This window comes from Camellia sinensis, chromosome 8 (assembly GCF_055761805.1).
Source record: "Camellia sinensis isolate YWXY chromosome 8, ASM5576180v1, whole genome shotgun sequence".
Lineage (NCBI taxonomy): Eukaryota > Viridiplantae > Streptophyta > Magnoliopsida > Ericales > Theaceae > Camellia > Camellia sinensis.
Genome location: NC_138968.1, coordinates 64,891,089 through 64,902,238, shown reverse-complemented (window position 1 = coordinate 64,902,238; position 11,150 = coordinate 64,891,089).

Here is an 11,150-nt window from a genome sequence, read left to right as displayed (position 1 = left end):
AACTGTCACAACTCTTGGGAATCTAAGTTGGGCATCCGACGTTTGGTTTTTGGTAAGAACAATTTCATTAATGTCACACTTACTTTGTTTAAATATGTTCGCTTGAAGAGTTGAAAATGTCATCAATTTTTGAGTTATTTGGGGTTAATGATTTCTTGTGTAGTTACTAGAGTTTGGTATTGAGTTTTCTTAACAATGAACTTGTATTTAAAATATGTACTTGATTAAGATTAACTATAGTAGAAACATGTTAAAAAAACATAGCGAATTTCAATCTTCGTTTAGAGTAACATGTAAACTTCAACAGTGGTATTTTGAATAGTAACTCGAATATGTGTTTAAAAGTAATGGTAACCTTCCCGGTGACAAAAGTGACACGTTGGGACAGACGGTACGTAAATAGGACACATACGTTGGGAGTTAGAGTTGAAAAAGTCATAAACTTAGACGAAAAAAGGGGTTCGGGGGGCGAAAATGCGAAATAGCCCCCGAAACACTATTTTCTCATAACGGGAAGCTTCTCGGTGATAAATGTGACATGTAGGGACAGACGGTATGTAAATAGCACGCCTACGTTGGGAATTAGAGTTGAAAATGTTATAAACTTAGTCGAAAAAAGGGGTTCGGGGGGCGAAAATGCAAAGGATCCCCCAAAACACTATTTTCTCATAACAGGAAGCTTCCCGATGACAAAAGTGACACGTTGGGACAGACGGTACGTAAATAGCACGCCTACGTTGGGAATTAGAGTTGAAAATGTCATAAACTTAGTCGAAAATAGGGGTTCGGGGGCCGAAAATGCAAAGCAGCCCCCGAAATTTTATTTTCTGGTAACGGGAAGCTTCCTGGTGATAAATGTGACATGTAGGGACAGACGGTACATAAATAGGACACCTACTTTGGGAATTAGAGTTGAAAATGTCATAAACTTAGTCGAAAAAAGGGGTTCCGGGGGCGAAAATGCAAAGCATCCCCCAAAACACTGTTTTCTCATAACGGGAAGCTTCCCGGTGATAAATGTGACATGTAGGGACAGACGGTACGTAAATAGCACGCCTACGTTGGGAATTAGAGTTGAAAATGTCATAAACTTAGTCGGAAAAAGGGGTTCGGGGGGCGAAAATGCAAAGCATCCCCCAAAACACTGTTTTCCCATAACGGGAAGCTTCCCGGTGATAAATGTGACATGTAGGGACAGACGGTACGTAAATAGCACGCCTACGTTAGGAATTAGAGTTGAAAATGTCATAAACTTAGTCAAAAAAAGGGGTTCGGGGGGCGAAAATGCAAAGTAGCCCCCGAAATTTTATTTTCTTGTAACGAGAAGCTTCCCGGTGATAAATGTGACATCTACGGACAGACGGTACATAAATAGGACACCTACTTTGGGAATTAGAGTTGAAAATGTCATAAACTTTGTCGAAAAAAGGGGTTCGGGGGGCGAAAATGCAAAACAGCCCCCGAGCCACTATTTTTCCGTAATAGGAAGCTTCTCGGTGATAAATGTGACATGTAGGTGTCCACAATACGTAAGTAGGACAAGAACTAAATGTGACGAATGATATATCCTGTTGACCTAGTCCTTTGGAAATTGGAACAAAGGATTTGTAAAGTTCAGCTAAGGTTTAGGCGCAATTGTGTATTTGATAAGTTTAACTATCACCCCTACAAAATGTGCAACAGTTGAACAATAGATAGTTCATATACATAACATGGCCTCAAGATTTGGCTGATGGGAGGATAATTCCTCAGCAACAGAATAGGGAACTTAGGACTAAAGAAGCTAAGTATTGAAGGTACGTATCAAAATTAGATGGTGTAATGGAAGAATAGTTAAGCATAATCTTATATAGCTTGTCCCCATAAGCCTTTAAAGAACCCAAGGCATTACTCATTCACAAACAGAAGCATATATACATCTATAAACCCACTAATTAGTTTATTCTTTAAGGAAAGTGTTTCCAAAATTTCAATGAGTATATCGAGAAAATTAGAATCTTTTACGAAGAAGAAGACCATATTAATTTCCATCCGTGGAGGTCAGAAAAACACTGAACTAACGTAACTGGAAGCTTCGTGGAGGTCACAAAAGCATAACCATAGTGAGTTTTATGGATACCAGACAAACTGTAATGATGGGTTTTCTTACATTTTTATAACAAATAATTTTTGGATGAAATGGTAAGTACACCCAAAATTTTGGTAATTTCATAATACCTACACAATTTACTTTCACATTTAAGTACTAAAATTTACTTCGATAGATTTAGAGATAAAAAAGCTAAAACAAGAACTCATGATGGGTTCATGTTTGGATGTCTTGCATTAGTTAATAGATATCACTGTCCTTGTCTTTTAATGTTTGAAATTATTACGATATATATATGTCGTCCAGAAGTGACATTACACGCACCGAACTAATGATTTTTTCCCCCTTTCTTGCAGATGTTTTTGGACATACAATTGTGGATATGTTTTTGTTGACAAGTACGGGAGGGCATTTTTTTCATATCTCTATCCGTATATATAGTGGTTTGTAAAAAAAAATTTGTTGGTAGCAATTAACATAGCACGTGGTACATAATAGTTTTGTGGCAGTACATAATATAATTTTTGTTGTGGTACAAAAGTTGTAGGTGCACAATGAATTTGGTTATTCCAGTATTATGTATTGAATTAAATTAAATTATTGACATGGGCTTAGACTTGGTTCTTATGAAATTTGTAATATATATATATATATATAATTGGATGTTCAATATTAATTTTTTGGATGGTTAGAACTGAAATGTGTGTAATTGTTGTTGAATGCTTCATAACATATTTACTGTTGATGGATACAGGAATGCTGATTAATAATGGATACAGGTGCACCAAATCTTTTAATTAAAAAAAAAATGTGTAACGTATTTGGCCACCAAATATTTTGGTAGGTAAATATGTAATCAAATGTTTTGGTGACTAAGAATTTAGTAGCAAAAACATAACCCATTAATTTTTTGCGACCAAATAATTAGTAGCTAAAACAATTGAGAAAGAGATAAAGAAAGTATTGGCTACTAAATTTTTTAGTCACGGAAAAAATATGGTATCATTTGGCTGCTAAAATGTTTGGTGGCAAAAAATGAAGATGTGAATGTAAGCAGGCTTTTGGCTACAAAACTTTTAGTGGGCAAAAGTAACAATGACAAAAATTACTTAGTCACTAAAAATATGTATTCTATTGGTGACAAAAATGTTTGGTCTATAATAGTTATTCTTAAATTATGGTAGCACTTTTAGTGACTAATACTTTAGTGGCAGAAACAGACCTTTTGCCGACTAAACTCAAAGTAGTAGCCAAATGTGCACTTTCGGCGACCAATTATTTAGTAGCTAAAAGTGAACCTTCCCCGACCACCACAGATTGGTAGCCAAAAATCCTAATTCCGCGACCAATTATTTAGTGGCAGAAACTATATTTTGCCGACTAAAATCAAAGTCGTAGCCAAATGCTGATTATTGGCGACCAATTATTTTAGTAGGGGAAACGTACCTTTTGCCGACTAAAGCCAATTTAGTAGCCAAATGTCTACACTTTCGGCGACCAAACAGATTTTAGTCGCCAATACTATCGCCGACAGGGTAAAGGCGACGAGCTTAGCGACGAAAAGTTTTCGTCGCTAATTCATTTTGGCGGCTAAATAAGTCACTTTTGGCGACCAATATTTTGGTAGCCAAAAGTGACATTTCTTGTAGTGTGGGAGAGAAAGAAGCATCTTCAACCACTATGCTACTTGGTATTTTGGACATATATTGTATTTATTACAATGTGTATTCCAGCGTAAAAAAAAATTACGATCTGCTTATACTACAATCTGTATTCCAGCATAAAAAAAAAATTACAATCTGCTATTACTCCAATCTATGTTCCAGCATAAAAAAATATTTACAATCTGCTATTACTACAACTTGTATTTTTGCATTAAAAAAATTTTACAATCTACAACCACAATAAAACTTATAAAATATTTTTAAAAAAATCATTTCCGTCTTTTTCAAAAAAAAAAATTTCCAATCTTCACAATTTGCTGTTGTTATGTATCAAACACAAAATAAAATAAAACACAATAACAGTGGAAAAGATTTATTTTGAAGATTGGAATTTTTGATGCTCTATTATGTATCAAACACAAATAAAATAAAATACAATAACAGTGGAAAGGATTTTATTTTGTGTTTGATACATAACAACATCAAATTGTGAAGATTGGAATTTTTTTTTTTTTTTTTTGAAGACAGAAATAATTTTTTTAAAAATATTTTATAAGCTTTATTGTGGTTGTAGATTGTAAATTTTTTTTGTGCAGGAATACAGGTTGTAGTAATAGCAGATTGTAAATATTTTTTTATGCTGGAATATAGATTGGAGTAATAGCATATTGTAAAAAAAAAAAAAATCTGCTGGAATACATATTGTAGTAAAAGCATATTGTAAATTTTTTTTTCTATGCTGAAATACAGATTGTAATAAATATAATATATGTCTAAAATATTATTGAGGAGACCAAGTAGCACAGTTGTTGAAGACGCTCTTCCTTTCCCAGCATATTTGGGTTCAAGCCCCCTAATGGCCAACCTTTTTTTTTAATTTATTTAATTGAATGTGCATACTTGATGAAACGACGTCGTTTCGGTTCACAACAATAACTGTTGTGAGCCCCCTCGCAGCAGTATCCCTGAATCCCTGGGAATTGTTTTTCATAAAATTGTACTTTTTTAATTTTTTACTTTTTTTTATCATATTATTTATATATTTTTTCGTAAAAAATTAAAAATATATTTATTTAAATAATTTCAAACACCCTCTTAATATAAGAGAATATGAGAAGTTTATAGGATTGGGATTTATTGTGGATTTTATTTTAATAATTTGAATTTTTTATTTTGTAAAATTCTCAATATGTATTATCTATAAAACAAAAAAATATTTTGATCAGATAATCGTAATATTTTTATTTTGAAAACATTTAAAACAATAAAATATCTATTTTTTAGAGATAAATACAATAAAATAAAAATGTTATAGTTATCAGATAGATATTATTATTTTTATTGATAGTACATTGAAAATTCTCTAAAAAATAAATAGTTCAAATCATCAAAATGAGACTTAAGATAGGCCTCACGACTCTTTCAAATTCTTTTATATTTTTTCAATGGACCATTTATTTTTTTTAAAGAATAAAAAGGATAAACGTAATTTTTTTTATGAATTATAAATATAAAGAATCTTACTAAGTAAATAATTTAAAGGGGGCATTTACACACAAGTCCTAATCTATAAATTTATCCACTAAGTCCTAACTAAGATTTTTTGGACCTTCAAATCTCATTAAATTTTTAGTAGTTGGAATTGTCCTTTAAATAATTATTGTTCACCATTTATGATTATCTATAAAGAAACATGATGATTTGACATTTATTTTGATTTCTAAAACTTTAAAATATCAACTTGTAAATTGAAAAAAAAAAAATTATGTGCAATTTTTTTTTTTTTTTTTGAAAAAAATGAATTTTTTTTGGTGCAAAACTGAAAATTTTGTGTTTATAAAGGAATATGATAATGGAACATTGATGTACAAATCTAAGAAAAAAAAAAAACTAATAATATTCTCAGTTTTAAAACTGAAAAAAAACTGTTAATATTCTCGATTTTATTCGATAGTTGAATTAAAGCAATAAGTAGAAAGGTAAAAACGTTTAATCTTATACTTTGTTTTTTTTTATCAATTAGTGAAATAATTATCTGAAACATTATTATGTAAAATTAATAATATTTTTAGTTTTAAAAATTAAAAAAAAAAACTGATAATATTTTCAATTTTATTAAATAGAACTTATTGATGTAAAAAATTTTAAATAACATTTATAAATAAAACTTTCAAGTAATTAATTCAAATTTAAATCATAGAAACGTACCAACCCCTCAACCCAAAAAAAATTTGCCTCATGCGTGAATATATGGATCAACTTTCAATTTGGAAAAATAATCAACCAACATATTATTTCACTGAAGAAAAAAGGGTCAACCTGACACTGCCATTGCCTGAATTGACTGCAAATGACTTATTATTTTTAGAAAAATATATATATATATTTTTTTTAACTTGATTTTTAGAAAAATACTCGATAACTCGAATTTATGTGACTGAATAGTTTGAATGTGTCAAAACGATATCGTTTTATCTCCAAAATGATATCGTTTTGAGACATTCAAGTCATTCGGGTTATGAAAATTCGGATTATCAAACATTATTATTATTTTTAGGTCTATTTTGAAAAATAATTTTATTTATTTATTGTAAAAAAAATTTTTAAAAAATATAGAGATGATCTAATCTAAATAAGCCAATAAATTGACTCTTTTTCATCTTTTCAAAAGATTAGACTTGGTGGTGTGAATGAAAAAATTCAGAAAACTTTTATTGACAGTGGAGTCAAAAAATAATAATTATAAAAAAATAATAATAAACTTTTATATGCACATATACTTTTTGAATTTTAAAGGACAAATAGTTTGTTGCTGACTGGTAGATTTCATGAAACATCCTATATTTCCCACATCACTGCATATATAATACGTTTGTGTTTGACAAAACTTGGAGTTGTATCATGGTAAGCATGGCCAACAGTTGTTTTCAACTTGTTCTTTTCCTTCCTTTGTTTTTTATGTTTGTTTCCCTTGAAGCCAGTAGATTCAGTTCCAACTCAAGCAATTCCAAACCCAGTTGCATAGAGATTGAAAGGAAAGCACATGTTGAATTCAAAAAAGGTCTCACAGATCCTTCTGGTCTACTCTCTTCTTCTTGGGTAGGCATTGATTGTTGTACGTGGATGGACGTAGGTTGCAGCAACCAGACTAGCAATGTTGTAGCGCTGGACCTTGGAAACCTCGGTGATTGTTATGACAAAAAAATTGGTTATGCACCTACAACCAACTCATCTTGTTTGGGTGGTGAGGTAAGTTCCTCCTTGCTCAACTTGAAATATTTGAATTATTTGGACCTAAGCATGAATGATTTCCAAGGGATTGCAATCCCTAACTTCTTAGGTTCACTTGAAAAGTTGAGCTACCTCGATCTCTCTAATGCATCTTTTGGTGGAATGATTCCTCCTCATCTTGGAAACCTATCAAATTTGCGCCACCTTGATCTCCTTGGGCTTTCAAGTTGGGTTTCCGATTTAAACTAGCTTGTTGGTCTATGTTCTCTAAAATATCTTAATCTTGGAAATGTGAACCTCACTTTGGCAAGTACTAATTGGCTGCAAGCTCTTAATATGCTTCCTTCTCTGTCGTAATTGAGATTGCAAGGTTGTGAACTTCACAACTTGCCTCACTCTGTACCAAACATCAATTTCACTTCCCTTTCCGTCCTTGATATCTCTGATAACAATTTCAACTCTTCAATACCTCAATGGTTGTTTGGGGTGTCCTAAATAAGTGTACTTTTTGTCTTTTTAGACTAAAAAGTTGAGGTTGAAAATATGAATGTTTGGGTTAACTTTTTGACTTTTTATGGAAAAATGTGTAATAAAAAATTGTAAAAATTGATTTGTAGGGGAAAATTAGAATTGGGAGTTGTGCAGCCGTAATTGTTGACTTTTGGTGAATAGTGATAACTTTTTAACTTTTTGAGTAACTTTTTGACTTTTTGGCTTTTTGGGGTGTTCCCAAACTTGGCCTTAATATAAGTTCCCTTTTGCATCTATATCTTTGTAGTAGTTATATGAAGACCTTTGTTTATGATATCCCATGGGGAAACCTCTGCAACTTGAGAACTTTAGATTTATTCGAAAATCAAATTAACGGAGACATAAGTGAACTTATAGGGGGTTTGGTTGAATGCAACAACAGTAGCTTATGTTAGGTTTTTATTCTTGGCAATCCCGTTTGACAAAACTCCTTTTAGTTGTATTTGTTTTCGTATTTTTTATTTCAGTGAGGCTATGAGTTTTTAGATGCGAATCCAACCCGAATTGTGCCTTGCAGAGAAGTTTGTGATATTAATGCTTTCAAGATTGCCACTTCGCTGATTATGACGAGGGTCGAGCTGCCCGGTCAGCTTGCGGGGTCAAGGGGCAGCGCCCCCGAAGCAAAATGCAAAAATGCATTCAAAGTTGCCTCCCCGCTCGAGCGTCCATTCCCCCGCTCGAGCGGAGAATGCTGAGTTCCAGAAGTTGGGTGAGTTTGCAAAAATACTGTGATCCGTGTTTTCAAGCTCGAGCGTCAAAATCCCCGCTCGAGCGTACATCCTGGTTTGGAACACGTCATATAGTGTCCCCGCTCGAGCGTCAATTCCCACGCTCAAGTGGACCTCGCGATTCCAGATTCTATAAATTCGCAAGTTGCTCCAAATCTAGGAAAACTTCTCCAGATCTTCTTCTTGGGTTTATATCTGGGGATATTTTGCTAGTTTTCTTTGATGTTTTGATTGAGTATTCAACTCACGGTTTAAAAAGTATACATCAGAGGATTATTTGTTTGTTCTATACAAAAAAGATAGTTGTTCTTCGGTGGATTCTGAAGAATTCGAGCCTGAAACTTTGGTGGATTCTGGAGTGGCTCATCGTCAAGACAATTCCGAGGTGAAGACGGGGTTAGAAGAGGCACATAGGGGTTGGTTCAATTCGGGCGTGGATTCGCTAGGTAATTGAGAGTATACCTGTGTAATTCCTTTATATCTTCTTAGTGGATTGTTTTGTGGCTGTTGCCCGTGATTTTTTTTATCACAATTTAAGGTGCTCCAATTGTGATTTTTTCACGTTAAAATTGTTGTGTCGATTTGTCTTGATTGTTTGATTGAGATTGTTTTATTGCTTTAAATTGATACATAATCACAAATCAACATCTAGGGGATTTCTAGATTTTTCAATTGGTATCAGAGCGGGTCACTCTTTTGTTTTTTAAAACTTTTGAGCGAGATCTTGTTTGATTTGTGATAATGGATTCAATTCGTGAGGGAAATTCTATGGTTCGACCACCCCTACTTGACGGATCCAATTATTCGTTTTGGAAAGCTCGGATGAGATCGTTTTTAAAATCTATTGATGAAAAAGTTTGGCAATCTGTTATGTATTGGTGGACTGAACCGACGATTACCGTTGATGGAGTAACCTTTCCCAAACCAATCGATAAGTAAGACACAATTGATTACCAAAATAGTAGCTGGAACAGTAAAGCTGTCAATTCTCTCTTTTGCGCTGTCACACTTGAAGAGTTTAGTCGTATTTGTAATTGTGAAGTCGCAAAAGAGGCTTGGGATATCTTACAAACTATTCATGAGGGCACTCCTTCTGTGAAACGCTCAAAACTTCAAAGGCTCACATCTAGTTTCGAAAACCTTTCAATGAAAGATAGTGAGACCTTTGATGAATTTTATGCGAAGTTGAGTGACATTATAAATTCCAGCTTCAATTTAGGTGAAAAAATACTAGAATCCAAAGTTGTGGGAAAAATTTTGAGATCCTTGCCCGATCGGTTCCAACCAAAAGTTACGGCTATTGAGGAGGCTCAAGATGTTGATAACCTCAAGCTAGATCATTTGGTTGGAAATCTCCAAACTTATGAGGCACATAGGAATTTCAAAAAGAAACAAAAAGATACTATTGCTTATAGTAGTACTCATAGAGTTGAAGAGGATTCTGATGAGAATTGTGCGATAGATTCCAAGATTACAGATGCTTTTATAAAAAAATTTAAAAAATCTTTTCTGAAAAAGAATCCTAAACTTTTGGAATCTACTCATACTCATAAATCTAAAGGCAAAGATAAACTCAAAATTAATTCTATAGCCAAGAAGGAGAAATGAAAGATACAAGGGAGCTCTGAAAGAGTCCAATGCTATGAATGCCAAGGATTTGGCCACTTTGCTTCAGAATGCCCCACTCGTTTGAAGAAGAAGAAAGCCCTCGCCATCACTTGGGATGATAAATCAGAATCTGATGAAGATAAAAGTGACAACAAAGATCAAGGCGAAAAGGCACTACAACAAATTTGGGATTTAAAGACGAAACAAATTTGTCCCAAAATGTATATATTTCGTCACCCAAACTAATTACGACGAACATTTTTCGTCACCCATTTTGTCTCCAAAGGGTTGTCGCTAAAGGGTCTTAGAGACGAAAAAAAAATTCGTCATTGAAAATGATAAATTTGTGACGAATTTTTTTTGTCTCCAATACACTTTGTTGGGAACATACTTGTAAGTAATTAGCGACAAAATATTTTGTCATTAAAGAAGAAATTAGAGACAAAAGTATTTCGTCATAAATATAAGAAATAGAGACGAAATAATTTTGTCACGTTTAATAAAAACAAAGACGAAAATTTTTTGTCAAAGAAGCTACCAATAGAGACAAAAACAAGTTCATCATTAAAAATGATAAATTTGTGACAAATTTTTTTGTTTCCAATACACTCTGTTGGGAACATACTTGCAAGTAATTAGTGACAAAATATTTTGTCATTAAAAAAGAAATTAGAGACAAAAGTATTTTGTCATAAATATAAGAAATAGAGACGAAATAATTTTGTCACGTTTAATATAAACGAAGACAAAAAAATTTTGTCAAAGAAGCTACCAATAGAGACAAAAACAAATTCATCATTAAAAATGATAAATTTGTGACGAATTTTTTTTGTCTCCAATACACTCTGTTGGGAACATACTTATAAGTAATTAGTGACAAAATATTTTGTCATTAAAGGAGAAATTAGAGACAAAAGTATTTTGTCATAAATATAAGAAATGGAGACAAAATAATTTTGTCACGTTTAATATAAACGAAGATGAAAATTTTTTGTCAAAGAAACTACCAATAGAGATAAAAACAAATTCATCATTAAAAATGATGAAATAATGTCAAAAAAAATTCGTCACACATTGAGGGTAATAGTGACAAAATGTGACAATATTTTTTGTCATGACAAATTCATTTAGCGACGAAATAAAGAATTTATGACAAAATTAATCATCCACCTAAGCCAAACAAGAGACAAAAAAACCTTCTTTAGGGATGAAAAATTTTGTCAATAATTTCATAATATTTGTTTCCACATTATATACCTATTTTATCAAAATCTAAATTGTAGTTCAACAAATATGACC